General features: G+C 35.1%; 2 non-coding genes and 2 pseudogenes across 2 annotated transcripts; 2 read left to right on the top strand and 2 right to left on the bottom strand.

Moving 5' to 3' along the window:
* The first annotated feature begins 1,834 nt into the window (after window positions 1–1,834).
* Window positions 1,835–1,953, top strand: LOC126016757 (uncharacterized; annotated as a pseudogene).
* Window positions 1,954–3,417: 1,464 nt separating this feature from the next.
* LOC126016964 (U6 spliceosomal RNA) lies at window positions 3,418–3,524 on the bottom strand. The gene has a single exon (XR_007498644.1). It is a non-coding gene; the product is annotated as a U6 spliceosomal RNA (small nuclear RNA).
* A 1,729-nt stretch (window positions 3,525–5,253) lies between these two features.
* On the bottom strand, window positions 5,254–5,372 carry LOC126016802 (uncharacterized; annotated as a pseudogene).
* Window positions 5,373–15,009: 9,637 nt separating this feature from the next.
* LOC126016677 (small nucleolar RNA SNORA51) lies at window positions 15,010–15,137 on the top strand. Its single transcript, XR_007498458.1, has one exon. It is a non-coding gene; the product is annotated as a small nucleolar RNA SNORA51 (small nucleolar RNA).
* Window positions 15,138–24,413: the final 9,276 nt, after the last annotated feature.

Genomic DNA, 24,413 nt, shown 5'->3' on the forward strand with positions numbered 1-24,413 from the left:
CTACAAATTAGTATACATTCTTAATCAAATAGAGTAGAATTATATATTATAGAAAATGAAAAGAATAATCATAACAGATTTCAGTTAGAAGATAATATATAACATAATAAATGAATTCTAATTAATTGTGTTTCATTTTATAGTACTAAAGATATTTTAAAAATATGTAGAAAATTGTACTAAATTATCAATATTGTTTATTTATGGACCATGGCATAGACTTAGTCCGTGGAGGGAAACATTTTACTGTATTTACATCTTTAATACTTATTTATGAGCATGCATGTTTTGAAATTAAATTTAAGCAGTTTATATTTTCCGTATCAAGATATTATTTGACTTTATTATTATTTTTTTTTGTTTGGTTTTGGGTCACACCAACAGTGCTCAGTGGTTATTTCTGGCTCCATGCTCAGAAATCGCTCCTGGCAGGCTCAGGGGACCATATGGGATGCCGGGATTCGAACCACTGTCCTTCTGCATGCAAGGCAAATGCTCTACCTCCATGCTATCTCTCCGGCCCGTATTTGACTTTATTTTTAAATCACTTTTTTTAATTTTGCTTTATATTTCTTTTTACTTTACAGTAGTCTTTACAGTATTCAGAAAAAGAACTGACATTTCAGTAGGATAAAAAATAATTCTTATTTTTTTAATCTTTTTTTTGGGGGAAGGTCACACCTGGCAGGACTCAGGGGTTATTCCTGGCTCTATGCTCAGAAATCACCCCTGGCAGGCACAGTGGACCATATGGGATGCTGGGATTCAAAACACCGTTCTTCTGCATGAAAGGCAAACGCCTTACCTCCATGCTATCTCTCTGGCAGGATGAGGAGTAATTCTAAATAAAATGTTCTTTAGCTCTTTAGCAGTGATCATGTTGTAACATAAACTTTTTATGTAATATTTTCCACTTATACTATTGTCACCATTTAATTAGGCCTTTTTTAAAGAGTGAACTGGATTTGGGGCAATGCCTAGCTCTGTACGGGATTTATTCCTTGCTTTATGTTCAGATTGAGATCAATCCTAATGATGCTTAGGGAACCATTTGCAGTAATGTCATCCAAATCTTGGCAGCCATGTACATGCAAATGTCCTACTGGCTGTACTATCTCTCTGACCAAATTGTTCCCTTTTTTTTTTTTTTAGCCACACCCAGTGATACTCAGGAGTTATTCCTGGCTATGTGCTCAGAAATCGCTCCTGGTTTGGGGGACCATAAGGGACACAGAGTTCCGAATGAGGTCCATCCTGGATCAGCAGCGTGTGAGGCAAAATGCCCAACAGCTGTGCTATCGCTCAGGCTCACTGTTCCCTTTTTTTTTTTTTTTTTATGAAATCAAGTGAAGAAATTCTTTGTTTAAAGGCTCAACGTTTGCCACATAAAATATTATATTTATTTATTGTTATAGAATATAATTGTACTTTAAAATGTACAATTAACATTACATTAAATATTACATTGTACATTAAAATGTACAATTAAATGTACAATTTTAAAATGTACAATTTGATATACAACAATTCAATAATATCAGAAATATTAGTCTTGGAAACATTATACATCTCTCCTTAGATTATAAGTAAATAAAAACAATAAAAATTAATAATAATTATTATTTTACATATAAAAATAATACTCTTGGAACCAAAGCGATAGTACAGCAGTAGGGCGTTTGCCTTGCATGTGGCCAACCCCAGACAGATCCAGGTTAGATTCCCAGCATCCAATATGGTCCCTAAGCCTGCCAGGGGCGATTTCTTAGCGCAGAGCCATGAGTAAACCCAAAACAAAATAAAGTAAATAAATAAATAAATAAATAAATAAATAGTATATGGCCATACCACCCTGAATGCACCCGATCTCATCTGATCTTGGAACCTAAGCAGGGTGGGGCATGGTTAGTACTTGGATGAGAGACTGCCTGGGAATACCGGGTGCTGTAAGCTTAAAAAAATTAAATAAATAAATAATAAATAAAAATAAATAAATAAATAAATAAAATAGTGCTATTTTCTGCTTTGTGAAAACATGCTGTGCTTAGAGATTCTTAAAAGGCATTCATTAATAACTCATTTAAAGTAAAATTTTGTGGAGTTTGATCATAAATATATGTAAAAATTCAAGATTCATCATGCTGTTATTATTAACAAATCCCAGATCGTAGCACTTTGATATATAAACTTGTTTATCACCCCATAAAATTCTGAAATTGGCAGTAGAGATCTGTCTGGTCTTAATGAAGTCTTTTAATAAACTTTATATGAGAATTATATTATATTATTATATTCATATTAAATAAGTTTTAAGAGTTTTAATATAAGATTTTATATAATCTAACATAAATAGATATTTTATATTATATAGTTTTATTTATAATGAAAAATATATAATATATATTTATAATAAATATATATGATGCATTATAAATTATCTGAATTATCTGGAATCTTTGGGTTTACATCAGGAAAAAAAGCACAGAGAAACAAAATTTCTTTTCAAAAATTAAAACTTACTCTACTCATATTTCATTGACCATAATGAGTTATATGATCTCAATTGCATTCCAAGAAGGACCAACAAATAGAGATAATTACATGGACATTTGGTTGGTTTTAACTATGTTTACTATACCCTGGCAGTAAATGAAGAACATTATGAGACAGCATATTATAATCTGAATTATAAACAAAGATGATCAAATGGTTACATAAATAACAAAAAAGAAAACATAAAACCTGGGCAGTTTCTGTTTTCTTTTTTTTTTTTTTTTTTTTTTTTTTTTTGGTTTTTTTTGGCCACACCCGGTGACGCTCAGGGGTTACTCCTGGCTATGCGCTCAGAAGTCGCTCCTGGCTTGGGGGACCATATGGGACGCCGGGGGATTGAACCGCGGTCCGTCTCCTAGGCTAGCGCAGGTAAGGCAGGCACCTTACCTCGAGCGCCACCGCCCGGCCCCGCAGTTTCTGTTTTCATAGAAGTTATAAATTTGTAGTTCTGACAAAAATTTAGTTAAATGTAGTATAATAAGGGAATGCATATGATCAATCTCACAAAAATAAAATGGGTTATATAAATCCCCCTTAACATTTTTCCTTTTCTCTGCCTCTCTTCTATCTTTCTATACACCTATATGGATTTTTCTGTGTGAAAAATTCTCTACTTTTTCTGAAAGAGATGCCAAATTCTAAATTCTTTGAATTTAACAATATTTTTATATTATGTTACTCTTTGTTTAAACTATTTCACTGTAAAGAATTCTGTTATTTTTCTTTCACTTATTTAAGGAGTTCTTCAAGTAGATTATTCTGTTATCTTCTAGCTTTCATTGTTGTAGCTAAAATGTCAGTTTAAGAATTATCGTTCTTTAAATATATGTATTTTTATTTTCTGATTGTCTTAGTATGTTTTTTTTTAATATGGAATGCTTCACGAATTAGAGTGTCATCCTTGTGCAGGGGCCATGCTAATCTTCTCTGTGTCATTCCAATTTTAGTATATGTGCTGCCGAAGCGAGCACGTGTCTTAGTATTTTTTTTTATTATTATACTACAGGATGAGTAGCTGTACCTATTCTTCTCTATCTTTTTACTTTCTTCCATCTTTCCATTTACATTTCTAACTTTCTCTTTCTTGTCGCATCATATTTCATTTTATAGAAAAGCATATTGTTTATCATTTAAAAATATAGGTCTCTTTATACCTATGCATTGATGCTTTTACCATCAAAAATTCTAAGCACTGAGGGCCGGTGAGGTAAGGTGTCTGCCTTGCAAGCGCTAGCCAAGGAAGGACCGCAGTTTGATCCACCGGAGTCCCATATGGTCCCCTCAAGCCAGGGGCAATTTCTGAGCGCTTAGCCAGGAGTAACCCCTGAGCATCAAACGTGTGTGGCCGAAAACAACAACAAACAAAAAACAAAACAAAACAAAAATTCTCAGCACTGATGGTGGGAATGCCCCTCGTTCATTGTCACTATGTACCATAAATGATGCAGTGAAAGATTTGTAACACACTTTGGTCACAATAAAAATTTAAAAAAAATCTTTATCTTAACTTCTTAAAACATAATGCATGTCTTTGTTCACAGTTTAATTTCAGGATTAAATTTGTGTGTGTGTGTGTGTGTGTGTGTGTGTGTGTGTGTTTGGTTTGGGGGCCAGACCCTGCAGTACTCAAGAGTTACTCCTGATTCTGCACTCAGAAATCACTCCCGGTAGACTCGAGGGACCATATGGTATGTTAGGGATTAAACTCCATTCCATCCATGGACAATTGAGTGTGTGTAAGGCAAACAAACTAACTCTGCTATTGCTCTGGCACAAATTTCTATATCTTATATAATTTTTGGTATACACATTTGATTTGTACTCAAGTCCATTTTTTTAGTCAAAAGATTTTTTTTAACTCTAGTTAGATTTATTGAATATATTTCCATGCGCATTATGTTACCAACCTTTGTAATTCAGTTATCCACTTTGATTGTTGTATGCTTTACTTTCCTAGTTGTAATAATATGAGTGGTGATACTGATGGTCTATTCCTGGATCTGAGTTCAAGGGTTTCTCTATACAGTGCTTGGAGGACCATGTAGTGTATGGTATGTAAGCCTCTCAGAGTATGCCATTCTATTCATGTGCTCAGGCTGAGGAATTATATATCACTTGCCCTTTTTATGTGTTGCAGTATTAGAATATCCACTAGAAGTTTCTCTGATTAAAGCAGTATTTTACTCTTTTTATTGTTCCTGTTGGTTCATTTAGTTTGGTTTGGTTTCGAGTTCATTTCTGTTAGTGCCCCAAAACTACACCTAGCTCTATGTTCCTGGGTTGATTGAAATTCAGGGGACAACCCTAAAGATGAAACTGGGTTTAGGGACCAGAGCGATGACACAGGATAAGGCATCTGCCTTGCCTGCGCTAGCCTAGGATGGACCACGGTTCGATTCCCTGCCATCCTATATAGTTCCCAAGACAGGATCGATTTCTGAGCACATAACCAGGAATAACCCCTGAGCGTCACTAGTTCTGACCCAAAAACCAAAAAAAAGAAAAAAAAAAAAAAGAAACTGCTTTCAGGCAATTGAACTATCTCTGGTTCCAATGTTAATATTTATTATTATTTTCTATTTTTTCTGATTAAGTGAATCATATTTGTTATTTCTACTGTTGGTTTTTTATTTTAAAGCATAATCTTTGACATTCAATACTTACTCCTGACTGTTCTCAAGGAAAATTCTTTTCTCTTTTAGCCTACAGCACCTGGTATTCCTAGGCCGTCTCTCATCCAAGTACTAATCAGGCTCGACCCTGCTTAGCTTCCGAGATCAGACGAGATCTGGCGCGTTTAGGGTGGTCTGGCCATAGACTCAAGGAAAGTTCTAAGCAGTACACAGTTCTTAAGCATACAAGCCAAGTGATATAACCTCTTTCCTATCTCTCCAGTATCTAATATATATTTATAAAACTGTCTTGTTATGTTTTCCTTAGATATTTGATAAAACATATTTTAACTTATCTTTTAATATACTTGTAATTTTTTTGTTTTGTTTTTTTTGGGGGGTCACACCCAGCCGCAATCAGGGGCTACTCTTGGCTCTTCGCTCAGAAATCACTCCTGGAAGGCTCAGGGGACCATATGGGATGCCAGAATTTGAACTACTGTCCTCTGCATGCAAGGCAAACGTCCTACATCCATGTTATCTCTCCAGCCCCTGTAATTTAAATTGTACCATGTAAAAATTAAAAAGAAACTCACCTTACTAATTCATAGGTAGAATTAAATATCTAATTCTAATTTATATATCTATATATATCTATAATTATATATCTTTAATTCTATATCTAATTCTAATACCTAATATAATATCTAATATTAAATAATTTAGAGGTAGAGTAAAATATCTTAATTGGTCTGAATTCATCAGAACTTGGATAGTTTTAATTCTACTCTGCCATCTCTCCCAAGGTTTATTTCTTTAAAAATATTTAGTGAGAACTGGTAAAAACTTTATTTATTGCAATAAATATATTTTTAAAATTTATTCAATCCTACTTACCAACTTTTACCCTTATTTTTGTAATGTATCATTCTAAAATGACATTACTCAAAATAATGACAGTTATAATATTGGAGGGGGCAAGAGAGATAAAATTGAGGTAAATATTTACCTTGTGCTTTGGCAAACTTGGCTGAATTTCTAACTTTACGTTCAGTCACAGAGAATTATTATCAGTGATCCCTGAGCACAGATCAAGGGCTAATCCTCAATGATTAATCCTAGACCTAATATGGGATTAAAAATAGATATCAATCCCAAATACAATAAGAAAAATAACTATCTGTATTCTTATAGTTAATTCTAGAGACAAATAAATGTACTATTATTAATATTGTATAAATATTGTTATTTCCATTGTTTGTACTATAGTTATCATTACCCAATTTTTGTAACTTATTTACTATTTTTTGCTGACTGTTTCTTTATGTTCCAAAATCCCATTCAGGTAACCACATAATATTAATTATATTTCAGTCACTATGTTTCTTAAGTTTACTTTTACTGTAAAAGTTCCCAATAAACTTTATAATTTCTTTGAATAGATGTACTTTGTTGTCTTTTATAATAATCATAGAGAATTTGGGACTTGTTCCATGTCTCCCTATTATCCAGAGAAGAGTATGAGCTTGGGTACTGGATTTTTAGATTGGTAATAGTTTAGGTATACATTAAGAAATTATTCCTATATAACTTAAAAGTAATTTTCAAGAAAGAAAGAAAGAAAGAAAGAAAGAAAGAAAGAAAGAAAGAAAGAAAGAAAGAAAGGAAGGAAGGAAGGAAGGAAGGAAGGAAGGAAGGAAGGAAGGAAGGAAGGAAGGAAGGAAGGAAGAAAGAAAGAAAGAAAGAAAGAAAGAAAGAAAGAAAGAAAGAAAGAAAGAAAGAAAGAAAGAAAGAGATAGAGAAAGAAAGAAAGAGAAAGAAAGAAAGAGACAGAAAGAAAGAAGAAAGAAAGAAAGAGAAAGAAAGAAGAAAGAAAAAAGAAAAAAGAAGGAAAACAAAGAAAAATCTTTAGTGCATGCATTAATCTTGCAAATAATTATATTTTAATGAAATCAATATAGTATAAAATAAGAATCATGACTTGTTTTACAGACATGAGGAAAATATAAAGTATGTTCTGTTCCATCATGATCGAGTATTGGGGAGATTTTAGATTAAACATGACAGTATGCTTAGTTTTACTAGTCTAACTATGCCTATGTCATTTGCTTGAAAATTGGAGTGAATTGACAGCAGTCCCCAGATGAATGTCAAAAGAGTATTTTTGTAATAGACAGTTCTTGACCTTCCCATTACATCCTGAATCACAAATAAAGAGAGAGAAAAAGTGTTGATATTCTTTTGTAGTCATCCATAGGGAAGAATATAAGTGGTTCCCCTTTATAGTTGCAGATAGAGTTCTGTCAGTCTGCTGATAGGCCATTTACCTTTAACCTGCATACCTCATTATGGTGCTTCAAGAATCACTGGAGTCTTTCTTGTTCAGAATAGTCTCCACAGTACCCTACAGTTCTTCCTTTTACACTATACATGAATCTGTATTACTTTTATTATCATCATTCCGTAAGTGGAAAATGTGGTGTAAAGTTACTATTAAGAAGAGACTAAGTATGATGTCTTCAAAGTCTAATTGGTGCAGCTGCCCCAAACAACAAACAAACAAACAAACAAAATAACCCACATATTTGGTGAACAATTAGATATTTTAAAGCAACAAGTAAATGTTCAAGTTTTTTGTCTAAAAATTTTGATAAAGATTTATCTATCTGCATAACCTTTCAAAAGTACCTGCATAAGATTCCACAACAATAAGATATTGCATAGATAAATTATAGACCTTTTTTTAATAAGAACTTTGAGTGTCTTCGTGACATTTGTACAAGTCATATAACATTATGATTTAATTTCCTGAATTAGTGCAATGTAGATGTATTTTATCCCTGAGAATATGTTTGAAAGTCCAGTGAATGCCTGAAACACTAAGTAATACCCTTTCACATGCACTTAAATTTTCTTTAACATATCATTTCAATAGAAGTCAATTTATAAATTAAAGTACTAAAATAATAAATTAAAATATTTAAATAATGCTTGGAATGTTGTGTGAACATAGCCTCTCACTATCTAAGATAGATATCAGATTAACAATTTCAGACTACTTTTGATAGTATACAACTTCACAGCAGAAAATAATAAAACCACGTAGAATGAGGCATCAGGGCTCAATAACATTCAGTTTACACAATAATTGTGTGAAACCTCAACACGGTCCTATCTACACTTGATAGGTCAACAAGGCTGAAACCCAACAAAAACATAATAGCCCTAAAAAGAGCAATGGAAGAAAGAGGACTAGTAGGTATATATAGGACAATCCATCCCAAAAAAACTGGATAAACATTCTTCTCCAGTGTACATGGGTCATTCTCCAGGATATGCTGACACATGAAACATAACTCCATAAAATCAAGAGGTGAGAATTCTTGCAGGCTACCTTTGTGGACCACAAAGCTCTGAAATTAGATGTGAGCTACAAAGCCACACACAAAAAAATCTTTAACAATTGAAAATTAAACACCCTGCTACTGAACAACCAGTAGGTCCAAGATGAAATCAAAAAGGAAATCAAAACTTTCCTGGAAACAAATGATAATGAAGACACAAACTGCCAGAATCTATGGGACACAGCAAAAGCGGTCCAGAGAGGAAAATATATAGCTCTACAAGCACACATCAGGAAGGAAGAAGGGAGATACCTGAATAACTTAATGATGCAGCTCAAAAAATTAGAAAATGACCAACAAAAGGAACCAATTGTAGGGAGACAGAAGGAAATAACAAAGCAGAAAGCAGAACTCAATGAAGTGGAAAACCAAAAAACAATCGAAAGATCAATGAAAGCAGAAGTTAGTTCTTTGAAAAAATAAACAAGATTGATATACCATTGGCAAAACTCACAAAGAAATAGAGAGAGAGAAATCTGATAACCCGTACTAGAAATAAAAAGGGGGAGATCACGACAGATATTGCAGATTTCCAGAGGGTAATCAGAGAATACTTTGAGAAACTTTATGCTACTAACCATGAGAACCTAGAAGTAATGGAAAATTTCTTGGACACTTTTAACCTTCCATATTTAAGTAAGGAGGATGTAGCATATCTAAACACCCCCATCACTACTGAGGAAATTGAAACTGTAATCAAACATCTTCCCAAAAAGAAAAGCACCGGCCCAGATGTATTTCCTAATGAATTTTTTCAAATCTTTCAAGAGAAAGTACTACCAATGCTAGCCAGGCTCTTCCATGAAATTGAAAAACAAGAACACTCCCAAACAGCTTTTATGAAGCCAAAATCACCTTGATACCAAAACCAGATAGACATGCTGCCAAAAAAGAAAATTACACACCAATATCCCTGATGAATGCTGATGCAAAGATCTTCAACAAAATACTGGCAAATAGGATACTATGCATCATCAAGAAGATCATACACTATGACCAAGTAGGTTTCATCCCAGGAATGCAAGGATGGTTTAACATCCGTAATCTATCAACATCATACACAACATCAACAACAAGAAAAATAAAAATCACATGATCATATCAATAGATGCAGAGAAAGCGTTTGATAAGATCCAACCCCCATTCTTGATAAAAAAAAATCTCAGGAAGATGGGAATGAAAGGAACCTTTATAAATCTAGCTGAAGTCATCTACCACAAGCCAATGGCAAATATTATCCTCAATAGAGAAAAACTAAAAGCCTTTCCTCTAAATTCTGGTACAAGACAAGGATGTCTGCTCTCATCACTTTTCTTTATCATAGTACTGGAAGTGCTTGCTATAGTTATTAGGCAAGAGAAATATATAAAGGGAATCCAGAAAGGAAAGGAAGAATTCAAGCTCTCATTGTTTGCAGATGACATAATACTCTACTTAGAAAACCCTAAAGACACTACCAAAAAGCTTCTAGAAACAATAGACTCATATAACAAGGTGGCAGGCTACAAAATTAATACACAGAAATCAATTGCCTTTTTATACACCAATAATGATAGGGAAGAGAAGGACTTCAAGAAGGCAATCCCTTTCACATTAGTGCCACACAAACTCAAATACCTTGGAGTCAACTTGACCAAAGACATGAAGGACCTATACAAAGAAAACTATAAAGCCCTGCTCCAAGAAATAAGAGAGGACACATGGAAATGGAAACACATACCCTGCTCATGGATTGGCAGAATTAACATCTTTAAAATGTCAATACTCCCCAAAACATTATACAGATTTAATGTGATACCCGTAAAACTACCCATGACAATTTTCAAAGAAGTGGATCAATCACTTATGAATTTCATCTGGAACAATAAACACCCTCAATTAGCTAAATAACTCCTAGAAAAAAGGAAAATGGGAGGCATTACTTTCCCCAACTTTAAAATGTACTACAAAGCAATAGTTATCAAAACAGCATGGTATTGTAATAAAGACAGACCCTCAGATCAGTGGAATAGGCTTGAGTTTTCAAACAATGTTCCCCAGACATACAATCACCTAATTTTTTGACAAAGGAGCAAGAAATACTAAGTGGAGCAGGGAAAACCTCTTCAACAAGCCGTGCTGGCTGAACTGATTAGCCACTTGCAAAAAGCGAACATAAACCCCCAGTTAACTTCATATATGAAGGTAAAATCCAAATAGATTAAAGACCTTGATGTCCGACCTGATACCATAAGGTATATACAACAACACGTTGGTAAAAACACTCCATGACATTGAGAGTAAGGGTATCTTCAAGGAGAAAACTGCACTTTCTAAACAAGTGGAAGCAGAGATCAACAGATGGGAATATATTAAACTGAGAAGCTTCTGCACCTCAAAAGAAATAGTGCCCAGGATACAAGAGCCACTCACCGAGTGGGAGAATCTATTCACCCAACACCCATCAGTTAAGTGGCTAATATTCAAAATATACAGGGCACTGACAGAACTTTACAAAAACAAAACAAAGCAAAAAAAAAAAAACAAAAAACATCTAATTCCATCAAAAAATTGGGAGAAAAATGAACAGACACTTTGATAAAAAAGAAACACAAATGGCCAAAAGGCACATGAAAAAATGCTCCTCATCATTAATCATCAAGGAGATGCAAATCAAAACAATGATGAGATACCATCTCACCCCACAGAGATTGGCACACATCACAAAGAATGAGAACAATCAGTGCTGGTGGGGATGTGGAGAGAAAGGAACTCTTATCCACTGCTGGTGAGAATGCCATCTAGTCCAACCTCAATGGAAAATGATATGGAGTTTCCTCCAAAATCTGGAAATTAAGCTCCCATTTGACCCAGGTATTCCACTCCTAGAGATATACCCTAAGAACCCAAGAATACAATATAAAAAAACCCCTTCCTCACACCTATGTTTATTGCAGCACTATTCACAATAGCCAGGCTCTGGAAACAACCAAGATGCCCTTCAACAGATGAATGGCTAAAGAAACTATGGTACATATACACAATGGAATATTATGCAGCCGTCAGGAGAGATGAAGTCATGAAATTTTCCTATACATGAATGTACATGGAATCTATCATGCTGAGTGAAATAAATCAGAGGGAGGGAGAGAGATGCAGAATAGTCTCACTCATCTATGGGTTTTAAGAAAATAAAAGTCATTTTTGTAACAATCCTCAGAGACCATGAGAGGAGGGCTGGAACTTCCAGCTCACTTCATGAAACTCACCACTAAGAGTGGTGAGTGCAGTTATAAAAATAACTACACAGAGAACTACCATAATGATGTGAATGAATGAGGGAATTGGCAAGCCTGTCTGGAGTACAGGTTGGGTGGTGTGGGATGGAGGGAGTTTTGGGACATATGTGGTGGGAACGTTGCACTGGTGAAGGGTGTGTTATTTACATGACTGAAACCTAATCACATTCATATATCTAATCAAGATATTTAAATAAAGAAAAAAAATTTAACAAAAAATTGGGAATATTAAAAAGGGAATTCCCCAGGCCTAATATATACAGGGTTCCTCCGCCCTTGAAGTATACAGGCTCCATACATGCTCTTTTACTCTCCTAGATCCTTTTGTGATATCTGGAAGTTTTCTGCTCCATCATGGATGATTACATCAGGCCTCTGTAGCTAGTGATCTTGGTATCTGCATATGTCATACCATGAAATGTCCTTTACAGCTCGAGTATGACTCTTATTTCTGCTTTAACTCAGCAGATACTTGAAATTAACATGAGTTGATCTTTTAAATATTTTTGGTTTTGTACAAAACTAATTTCTTGTTAAAATATTTATGGAAGAATAAGGCCTGACCTGCAGAATTTGTTAGTTGAAGAAAAAATTCTCTTGTTTAAAAACTGTTAAATAAATATTATTTACATTAAAAGTAAAAAAAAAAAAATTGCAGGCATCCCAAGTGAACCCTAGAGCCCACCAGAAGTGATTTCCTTTTCTTTTTTAAATAATAACTTTATTTAAACACTGTTATTACAAACATGACTGTTGTTGAGTTTTAGTCACAAAAAGAACACCCCCCCCATTCACCAGTGCAACATTCCCACCACTAATGCACCCATCTCCCTACTCCCACACTACTGCTTTTATATGAAACAGGAAACTCTCCTAAAGGAGGGGTGAGTGTAGTTAGCAACTACCAAAACAATGTTAATGAGTGAAAGAAGCAGAAGTGATATCTGAGCACAGAATCAGAAGAAACCTTGTGCGCCTCAGGTTGTGCAACAAAACAAAAACAAAACAACAGCAACAAAGTAGATCCATAGTATCTGTTTCCTCTATCAACTTGATAGGCTTCAGACATAACTCAATCACCTGTTGGTCATTTTTCAGGGCCTTTTTCTTTTCCTTACATATTTTCAGGTGATAATGTGTATTCCTGCTCAATATTATATTCACTTATAATTTTAAGAGCTTAAAATATACCTTGATGGAGACAATTTCAGAATAGAAATCATGACTCTCCCTTTTCAGTATAATGATATTTCTTTAGTATTTATCTGTACATGACTAATAGGCTTTATGAAATAGCTTGTGATTTAGGGTCATACACCAGAATTTTGATTCAGACTCCTCTACTTAGAATATGGTCTACTTCTTCTAGATCACATGTCACCAGAAACTTTTCCCTTTTTTAATGAGAAAGGAGTATAGCACAGTACCTGACTGTAGTGTCTAAAGGATTGTCTAAAATATTTTGTAAAGATTTGTCAAAAGGATTCAGAAATTATTATGTGAAAATACCCTGGGGGCTGAAGCTGTGGAGTAAGTGGTAGGGTGTTTGCCTTGTACACGCTAACCTAGATTAGAGATCTCTAGCATCCTATATGGTCCCACAAGCCAGGAGAGATTTCTGGGCTCATAGCCAGGAGTAACCACAGAGCTTTATCGAGTGTGGCCCCAAAACAACAACAAAAGGAAAATACCCTGTGGTCAATGTCTAACATATTATAGGTGTTGAAGCAAGTTTAGTTATTTTTGTACTTATAATCTCATTCTTATTTTTAGTGTGAGTTATTTTGTTTTTATATTGTGGTAATAAATGGGGACTATGAAACAATGCTATTAAGAAGTGGTAAGAATAAAACACTAATTAGCTAACAATTAGCATGACTTTTAACTACTATAATTTAAACATATACCATAAGTTCAAGGACAAGTTGTTCTTTTGCAAATGATCGTTGCTTCAGGGGAAAATATATATGAAGTTTATGTTTTGTTGATATTTTAGTAGCAATTATATACTATGTCCCTGTAGTTATAAATTACAACATTAGGAGTGAGTGATTTCTATGTATTTTTTTTTGTTTTTGTTTTTTGTTTTTCGGGCCACACCCATTTGATGCTCAGGAGTTACTCCTGGCTAAGCACTTAGAAATTGCCCCTGGCTTGGTGGGACCATATGGGATGCCAGAGGATCGAACTGCGGTCGCGATCTTTCCTTGGCTAGCGCTTGCAAAGCAGACACCTTACCTCTAGCGCCACCTTGCCAACCCCTCTATGTATTTTAATATTAGAAACAATTGAGAGTATGCTGTGTACATTTATTCACTACTAGGTTATATCTCCAATAATTAATGGGAGATGTTGAATCTAAGCTTTGTGAAATTTAGAGAAATAGAATTCAAGAAATAACTGGAATCTAAGATATTAAAAATTAAAAACATACACATTTTCTATTATTATGTTAAATTATTTTTATCATATAGGTCTATACATTCTAAGTCAAATTGAAATTTTAATTGAAATTTTCCTAGATTTTGTATGGAAAAATTTATAGCAATAAAAATATTGCTTTTCATATTTAGTAATATCTGAAATGTGTATAATTAAACTAATACACACTTGTTTTCTCACTAAATATTAGAAACTGACTTCAATATAAAAGTTCTTAATTTAAACACAATGCAAACTAAATGTACCTGGTCTTATATTTAATAAGATGACTATGGAATACTAATATGATATGATAATTTACATAGAAAATAATTCATTTTGTTCACTGCTACACATACTTTATATCCCTCATTCAATTCAACTGTTTAGATACACAAAGACAATGTGAAACAGATAAAGAACACAGATGCCAGTATCTGAAATACATTTTTTAGTATTGGCATCTGGGTGTGCAAAACTCTTGGCTTCTTCCTTAGTTTGGTGATTGGATGGAAGTAATAGGTTGGCTGAAATTGTTGTCAAATGTAGAAATGTGTTGATATCTCTGTGGCATGGTTTGGTAACCAGCCAAGTAATCAACTATTGATAAGCTGGTTTAATATTTCACAACTTAAAAATCTCCAATTTTTGGTCTAAAAAGTGACCTACTTCACTAAAATTCTTTCCATTTTTATCGATACACTTCCTAAAAATAACAATTTCCTAAATAAGAAAAATAAAAATATACGGTATTACAGGCTGTGTTCTTTACACTGGCTGTATAGAAAGAGGAGGTACAGTAAAGGCACCCCATATACACCTCAACACAGGCCCCTTGCCGGGTATGTATTGTGAATTGGGGGACAAAAAAAATACCTGGAGATCATATCTCACAATATTTATTTTGAACATTATTATAAAAATAAAATTTATCACATATGAAGTTAAGGACAATACCATTTCAACTCCTCCAAAATGTACTTTTCAGTTCATTATATAATATAAAATATAGATTATTCTAATTACAGATAAAACTTGATTTAAATAAATTTATAATAATATGTGCATTTGATAATTTTTTTTTTTTTTTTATTTAAACACCTTGATTACATACATGATTGTGTTTGGGTTTCAGTCATAAAAGGAACACCACCCATCACCAGTGCAACATTCCCATCACCCAAGTCCCAAATCCCCCTCCTCCCCACCCAACCCCCGCCTGTACCCTAAACAGGCTCTACATTTCCCTCATACATTCTCAATATTAGGACAGTTCAAAATGTAGTTATTTCTCTAACTAAACTCATCACTCTTTGTGGTGAGCTTCCTGAGGTGAGCTGGAACTTCCAGCTCTTTTCTCTTTTGTGTCTGAAAATTATTATTACAAGGGTGTCTTTCATTTTTCTTAAAACCCATAGATGAGTGAGACCATTCTGCGTTTTTCTCTCTCTCTCTGACTTATTTCACTCAGCATAATAGATTCCATGTACATCCATGTATAGGAAAATTTCATGACTTCATCTCTCCTGACAGCTGCGTAATATTCCATTGTGTATATGTACCACAGTTTCTTTAGCCATTCATCTGTTGAAGGGCATCTTGGTTGTTTCCAGAGTCTTGCTATGGTAAATAGAGCTGCAATGAATATAGGTGTAAGGAAGGGGTTTTTGTATTGTATTTTTGTGTTCCTAGGGTATATTCCTAGGAGTGGTATAGCTGGATCGTATGGGAGCTCGATTTCCAGTTTTTGGAGGAATCTCCATATCGCTTTCCATAAAGGTTGAACTAGACAGCATTCCCACCAGCAGTGGATAAGAGTTCCTTTCTCTCCACATCCCCGCCAACACTGTTTATTCTCATTCTTTGTGATGTGTGCCATTCTCTGGGGTGTGAGGTGGTATCTCATCGTTGTTTTGATTTGCATCTCCCTGATGATTAGTGATGTGGAACATTTTTTCATGTGTCTTTTGGCCATGCGTATTTCTTCTTTGTCAAAGTGTCTGTTCATTTCTTCTCCCCATTTTTTGATGGGGTTAGATGTTTTTTTCTTGTAAAGTTCTGTCAGTGCCTTGTATATTTTGGAGATTAGCCCCTTATCTGATGGGTATTGGGTGAATAGTTTCTCCCACTCAGTGGGTGGCTCTTGTATCCTGGGCACTATTTCCTTTGAGGTGCAGAAGCTTCTCAGCTTAATATATTCCCATCTGTTAATCTCTGCTTTCACTTGCTTGGAGAGTGCAGTTTCCTCCTTGAAGATGCCTGTAATGTCCTGTAGTGTTTTGCCTATGTGCTGTTCTATATATCTTATGGTTTTGGGGCTGATATCGAGGTCTTTAATCCATTTGGATTTTACCTTTGTACATGATGTTAGCTGGGGGTCTAAGTTTAATTTTTTGCAAGTGGCTATCCAATTGTGCCAACACCACTTGTTGAAGAGGCTTTCCCTGCTCCATTTAGGATTTCCTGCTCCTTTATCAAAAATTAGATGGTTGTATCTCTGGGGAACATTTTCTGAGTATTCAAGCCTATTCCACTGATCTGAGGACCTATCCTTATTCCAATACCATGCTGTTTTGATAACTGTTGCTTTGTAGTACAGTTTAAAGTTGGGAAAAGTAATTCCTCCCATATTCTTTTTCCCAATGATTGCTTTAGCTATTCGAGGGTGTTTATTGTTCCAAATGAATTTCAAAAGTGTCTGATCCACTTCTTTGAAGAATGTCATGGGTATCTTTAGAGGGATGGCATTAAATCTGTATAATGCCTTGGGGAGTATTGACATTTTGATGATGTTAATCCTGCCAATCCATGAGCAGGGTATGTGTTTCCATTTCCGTGTGTCCTCTCTTATTTCTTGGAGCAGAGTTTTATAGTTTTCTTTGTATAGGTCCTTCACATATTTAGTCAAGTTGATTCCAAGATATTTGAGTTTGTGTGGTACTATTGTGAATGGGGTTGTTTTCTTAATGTCCATTTCTTCTTTATTACTGTTGGTGTATAGAAAGGCCATTGATTTTTGTGTGTTAATTTTGTAGCCTGCCACCTTGCTATATGAGTCTATTGTTTCTAGAAGCTTTTTGATAGAGTCTTTAGGGTTTTCTAAGTAGAGTATCATGTCATCTGCAAACAGTGAGAGCTTGACTTCTTCCTTTCCTATCTGGATTCCCTTGATATCCTTTTCTTGCCTAATCGCTATAGCAAGTACTTCCAGTGCTATGTTGAATAGGAGTGGTGAGAGAGGACAGCCTTGTCTTGTGCCAGAATTTAGAGGGAAGGCTTTCAGTTTTTCTCCATTGAGGATAATATTTGCCACTGGCTTGTGGTAGATGGCCTTCACTATATTGAGAAAGGTTCCCTCCATTCCCATCTTGCTGAGAGTTTTGATCAAGAATGGGTGTTGGACCTTATCAAATGCTTTCTCTGCATCTATTGATATGATCATGTGGTTTTTATTTTTCTTGTTATTGATGTTGTGTATTATGTTGATAGATTTACGGATGTTAAACCAGCCTTGCATTCCTGGGATGAAACCTACTTGATCGTAGTGGATGATCTTCTTAACGAGGCATTGAATCCTATTTGCCAGGATTTTGTTGAGGATCTTTGCATCTGCATTCATCAGTGATATTGGTCTGTAATTTTCTTTTTTGGTAGCGTCTCTGTCTGGTTTAGGTATCAAGGTGATGTTGGCTTCATAAAAGCTATTTGGAAGTGTTTCTGTTTGTTCAATTTCATGAAAGAGTCTTGCCAAGATTGGCAGTAGTTCCTCCTGGAAAGTTTGATAGAATTCATTAGTGAATCCATCTGGACCTGGGCTTTTGTTTTTCGGCAGACATTTGATTACTGTTTTAATTTCATCAATGGTGATGGGGGTGTTTAGATATGCTACATCCTCTTCCTTCAACCGTGGAAGATTATAAGAGTCCAAGAATTTATCCATTTCTTCCAGGTTCTCATTTTTAGTGGCGTAGAGTTTTTCAAAGTAGTTTCTGATTACCCTTTGAATCTCTGTCATATCAGTAGTGATCTCTCCTTTTTCATTCCTGATACGAGTTATCAAGTTTCTCTCTCTCTCTTTCTTTGTTAGGTTTGCCAGTGGTCTATCAATCTTGTTTAGTTTTTCAAAGAACCAACTTCTGCTTTCGTTGATCTTTCGGATTGTTTTTTGAGTTTCCACTTCGTTGATTTCTGCTCTCAGCTTTGTTATTTCCTTCTGTCTTCCTGTTCTTGGGTCCTTTTGTTGAGCATTTTCTAGTTCTATTAGCTGTGTCATTAAGCTACTCAGGTAAGCTCCTTCTTCCTTCCTGATGTGTGCTTGCAAAGCTATAAATTTTCCTCTCAGTACTGCTTTTGCTGTGTCCCATAAGTTCTGAGAGTTTGTGTCTTTATTGTCATTTGTTTCCAGGAACCTTTTTATTTCCTCCTTGATTTCATCTCGGACCCACTGGTTATTGAGCATGAGGCTGTTTAACTTCCAGGTGTTAAAGTGTTTCTTCTGAGTCCCTTTGGAGTTCACAAATAATTTCAGAGCCTTGTGGTCAGCGAAGGTAGTCTGCAAAATTTCTATCCTCTTGATCTTATGGAGGTATGTTTTATGTGCCAGCATGTAGTCTATCCTGGAGAATGTCCCATGTACATTGGAGAAGAATGTGTATCCAGGTTTCTGGGGATGGAGTGTCCTATATATATCCACTAGGCCTCTTTCTTCCATTTCTCTCCTCAGGTCTAGTATATTCTTGTTGGGTTTTAGTCTGGTTGACCTGTCCAGTGTTGACAAAGCCGTGTTTAGGTCCCCCACAATTATTGTGTTGTTGTTGATATTATTTTTCAGATTTGTCAGCAGTTGTATTAAATATTTTGCTGGCCCCTCATTCGGTGCATATATGTTTAGGAGAGTGAATTCTTCCTGCTCTACGTACCCCTTGATTAATATAAAATGTCCGTCTTTGTCCCTTACAACCTTCCTGAGTATAAAGTTTGCATTATCTGATATTAGTATGGCCACTCCAGCTTTTTTATGGGTGTTGTTTGCTTGGATAACTTTTCTCCAGCCTTTTATTTTGAGTCTATGTTTGTTCTGACTATTCAGGTGCGTTTCTTGTAGGCAGCAGAAGGTTGGATTGAGTTTTTTGATCCATTTAGCCACTCTGTGTCTCTTAACTGGTGCATTTAGTCCATTGACGTTGAGAGAAAGAATTGTCCTGGGATTTAACGCCATCTTTATTTCAAAATTTGGTGTGTCTTTTGGGTAGTCTTGTCTTAGATTAGGTCTTTCAGTTTTTCTCTTAAGACTGGTTTTGTGTCTGTGAAGTTTCTGAGCTGTTTTTTGTCTGTGAAACCATGTATTCTTCCATCAAACCGGAAAGTGAGTTTTGCTGGGTATAGTATTCTGGGTGAAGCATTCATTTCATTCAGTCTTGTCACAATATCCCACCACTGCTTTCTGGCATTGAGCGTTTCTGGTGACAGGTCTGCTGTAAATCTCAGGGAAGCTTGCTTGAACATGATTTCCCCTTTTGATCTTGCTGTTTTCAGAATTCTGTCTCTATCTGTGGGATTTGTCATTGTGACTAGGATGTGTCTTGGGGTGGTTTTTCTGGGGTCTCTTTTGGTTGGTACTCTTCGGGCATGCAGGATTTGATCACATATATTTTTTAGCTCTGGAAGTTTCTCTTTAATGATGTTCTTGACCATTGATTCTTCCTGGAAATTTTCTTCCTGGGTCTCTGGGACTCCAATGATTCTTAAGTTGTTTCTGTTGATCTTATCATAGACTTCTATTTTCGTCTGTTCCCATTCTTTGACTAATTTTTCCATTGTCTGCTCATTTGCTTTAAGTTTTTTGTCCAATCTCTCCTGCTGTATGGAATTGTTATGTATCTCATCTTCCACAGCACCAAGTCTATTCTCAGCTTCTGATACCCTGTCCCAGAGCTTATCCATTTTGTCATTCACTTCGTTTACTGAGTTTTTCAGGCCTGTTAGTTGACATGTTATTTCAGTTTGGAGTTTTGTCATTTCTGCCTTCATATTTTCTTGGTTCTTATTAGTGTTCTGTTCAACTCGATCCATGGTTTCTTGGAGTCTGTTGAGCACCTTCCATATTGCTAGTCTAAAGTCCTTATCTGAGAGGTTGATTAGTTGTTCAGTCATTATCTGGTCCTCAGAATTGTCATCTTCATTCTCTATGTCTGATGCTGGCCTGCGCTGTTTCCCCATTGTCACATTTGTATTGTGGGTTTTTCTACGTGTTGTAGTGGTATTCATTGTCTATATGATGTAGGCAGCACACTCCTCTGGCTCCTCCCTTTCTGGATGGGCTGACTTGCCTCTAAGGGAGGGGAGTCCTCCGTGGATGAAGCCTCACACTGGGTCAAATCTTAGGCCCGAGCATGTAACAGAGAAGACAGTCCAGAGAGAAATGTTTGCTTCTGTGATATAGCGCCGTTCTTAGTGTGATTTTTCCTTCTTGTTGCAATGGAGTTCTTTCCTTAGAAAGAGTGCACGGCCGCGTAGCGAAGCGGAGCGGCCGTGCTCCTCTGAGCCTCTTTTTGCCCCACTCGCAAGAGTTTCACGCAAGAGGACAGTAGACAGACATAGACAGGTCACACTCACAGTCTTTCACAGCTGAGCCCCACTGGGCCGGTGTACTTTCGCGGATTTTCCCCGCCTGGTGTCACACACAGGGAGCCAGCTTTTGCAAAGGATAGCCGGTTTTTATGCTCTGAAGTCCCTCCCTGAAAATGGCGTCTGGGCGAGCGAGGTTTCTGGAGGCTCTTTTTGCCCCACTCGCAAGAGTTTCACGCAAGAGGACAGTAGACAGACATAGACAGGTCACACTCACAGTCTTTCACAGCTGAGCCCCACTGGGCCGGTATACTTTCGCGGATTTTCCCCGCCTGGTGTCACACACAGGGAGCCAGCTTTTGCAAAGGATAGCCGGTTTTTATGCTCTGAAGTCCCTCCCTGAAAATGGCGTCTGGGCGAGCGAGGTTTCTGGAGGCTCTTTTTGCCCCACTCGCAAGAGTTTCACGCAAGAGGACAGTAGACAGACATAGACAGGTCACACTCACAGTCTTTCACAGCTGAGCCCCACTGGGCCGGTATACTTTCGCGGATTTTCCCCGCCTGGTGTCACACACAGGGAGCCAGCTCGCATTTGATAATTTGATACACAGTTACTACAATGTATTTAATTTATAAACTAAGTGAAATAAAATATTTCTTTAAAATTTGAAAATACTGCATTGTTATCTTTGTTTAAAAAACTTCAACCCTGGAAAAGACACATAATTAAGGTCAATATTGAGTTGAATTATATAATATGAAAATATAATATAATATGATATGATATGATGTGATGTGATATGGTATGATATGATATAATAATATAATATAATAATACAATAAATATAATATAATATAATATGAATTGGCTAGAAAATATTTTCCCAAAATAATTGAATTTAAATAAAAAAATGACTGTGCTACTTTTCAAGTCCACATATGGTTCTTTTGTGCTCTTAATTTTTTTGTTTGTTTTTTTGATTTTGGACCACTCACAGTTGTGCTCAAGGGTTACTCTGTGCTCTGTACTTAGAAATAGTTCCTGGCAGGCTCAGGGTACCATGTACGATACCAGGAATAGATCCCAGGTCCATCCTGGGTCAGCTGCATGCAAGGCAAATGCTCTACCGTTGTGATATCTCTCGGCCTGTGCTCTTCATTGATTTTTATTTTCAGTTTTTTTCTTTACTTTAGTAAATTGGATTTCATTCATTTATTTTAGAGACATTTTATGATTTAGAATGTATTTAATATGTCTTACAAGCATACAAAGTTCCAACTTTAATCCTACCATCATTGTTATTTTCACAGCATTCTTTCTAACATCCTAGTCTGAGTCCTTAACAGGCAAAATTTAAAGTTTCATGCAAACCAGTGTATGAAGATCTTTTCTGATCTTTTACCTCTGAAAGAATACTGTGCTCTCTCTAAAACACATTGTATATGTGTGTCCATTCTTATTTTTTCTAAGTCAATTCCTGTAAATGGAAATATTTTGTTTAAAATAATTCTTTAATATTTTTCAATTTAAATTTCTAAAAATGTGTCTTTTAAGTTTCACTCTTTAAACTTTAATCTAATCCCCAAACACTAATTATTTTTAACTATAGTGTTAATCAAATGAGGTTGTGTTGTTCTTAGGTTGTTTGAAAATATTATTATCCAAAGAGTAGAAGAATCAGTTGGATGACATTGCAAGTGCCTAATGCCAAGCTGGGAGACATTCTTCCAAAGACAGCATCTGGTTCTTTGGCAAATAATTTGTAGTTATTCTGCATCTCTAGGTTTGCTATATGGCTGGATGCTTTAAAGGACCAGTTTTCTAGTTTACTTAAATAAAGAACTACATAAATCACTGGAATATTCTATGATGTTGATTTAAGTACTAGCTTAGAAACAAAGGCTCAATGTATGACACAAACATAACATTGATGTCTGTATGCTGATAATTTTCAGGAACATCTGTTTCCGCAGATGCTTAGGACTGCCTAAATGTGCAAGATGAATACCATATTATGTGTTCAATAGTAACAAGAATATCTTATAGTATTTGAAACTGCTTTACACTGTATTATTTTTATATCCATAAGTTAATTAGTTGAGAAGTACCAAGCATAAGGAAGTTATTTAAAATCTCCCATTTTTTTTGCTGAACCCATTGGTGAAATTACAGAAAATATTTCCTGTGATCAGAGGTAATGCTTATACTTCAGGTGTTTATGTATTTTTCCAAAAAAAGTAATAGGTTAATGATGATTCCCTATAACATAGAATTCACAAAAAATATAAAAATATGCCAGGAATATTTTTAAAATAATTATAATATATGTAGCTCACTAAATTTTGACTCAATAATAAATAATAAAGTAAAAAGTCTAAGTGATCATTTATTAATATAGAAAAATTGCAATGGTAGATAGGTAGCAATCTATTACTTTCGAGTCAAATAAAATTTTTTCAGATTATTATGATTTAATTTGTGTTTATGCAAAATCTGATATGTAATTTTCTGTAGTATTACTGATTTCCAAAAATAGTTTTATCTAAAAAGAAAACTCAAACACTGCAGTGATTCACATTGAAATAATTTTGTTACCTTTACTTTACATACCTCAGAGAAGAACTGTTGAAAAGAAGGAATATATCCCAAGAATAACTTTAAGTAGGAATCAAACATAATATTAAAAATTGCAAGAATATAAATTTTATTGCTTATTGATCATTTACTCTATCTTGTTTTGGGAAAATTGTAATGAAGATGTACTATGACCTCGTTTTTGCATATCTGTTAAGACAATTTCAATTTAGATAAGGAATTATGCAATCATGCAATTCACAATAATATGGATGGAGCTGGAAGATATTATGCTAAAAGAAGTCAACTCAAAGAAGTATAAATAGAGGAAGATATCAATATCAATTTATGATATTTAGAAAAACTGCATGAGTAAATGAAAAGGTTTAATTAGAGGTTGTCAAGAGCACTCTTGGCCCCAAGAGAGTAACAAGGAAAAAGAAATTGATTTGAGAAAGAGAAAGATATATTTAAAATAATCAGGCCAAAATCCAAGAGACTTAGTTGCATTGATAATTTAAGAAAGGATAGATCTAAATACCCAAGCCACAGAGTCAACAACAATGATATCATGAGACCAAAACTTTAACAACCACAATTAATAGTCTGTGGTGGGGTGGCAGCAACATATGGTGAAGAGAGGTGGATGCTGTAGGTGAGATTGTGTTAAAGTATTGTATGTCTGAAAACCCAATTATAAATAATTTTGCAAATCACGATGATTTAACTTGAAACATTTTTTTAAAAGTGTTGTTCTGTGGGTCAGAATCTTCCAGAACCACTAGCATCTTAACACAGAGACAGGGCTGGCTGCAAGCAATTCAAGGTGTAGTATAAAATTCCAGAAAATTTTAGTAGAACAAACTTAACACAGATAATTAAAAGTTAAAAATTAAGTTAAAAGAAATTAGTTGCAAAATTTTTGGTGCTATTAAAGAAAACAGGGATGATTTTTTATTATATATTTTTCTTTGAAATAAGGCAAAACTCATCTGGTAATGTA

This window comes from Suncus etruscus, chromosome 8 (assembly GCF_024139225.1).
Source record: "Suncus etruscus isolate mSunEtr1 chromosome 8, mSunEtr1.pri.cur, whole genome shotgun sequence".
Taxonomy (NCBI): domain Eukaryota; kingdom Metazoa; phylum Chordata; class Mammalia; order Eulipotyphla; family Soricidae; genus Suncus; species Suncus etruscus.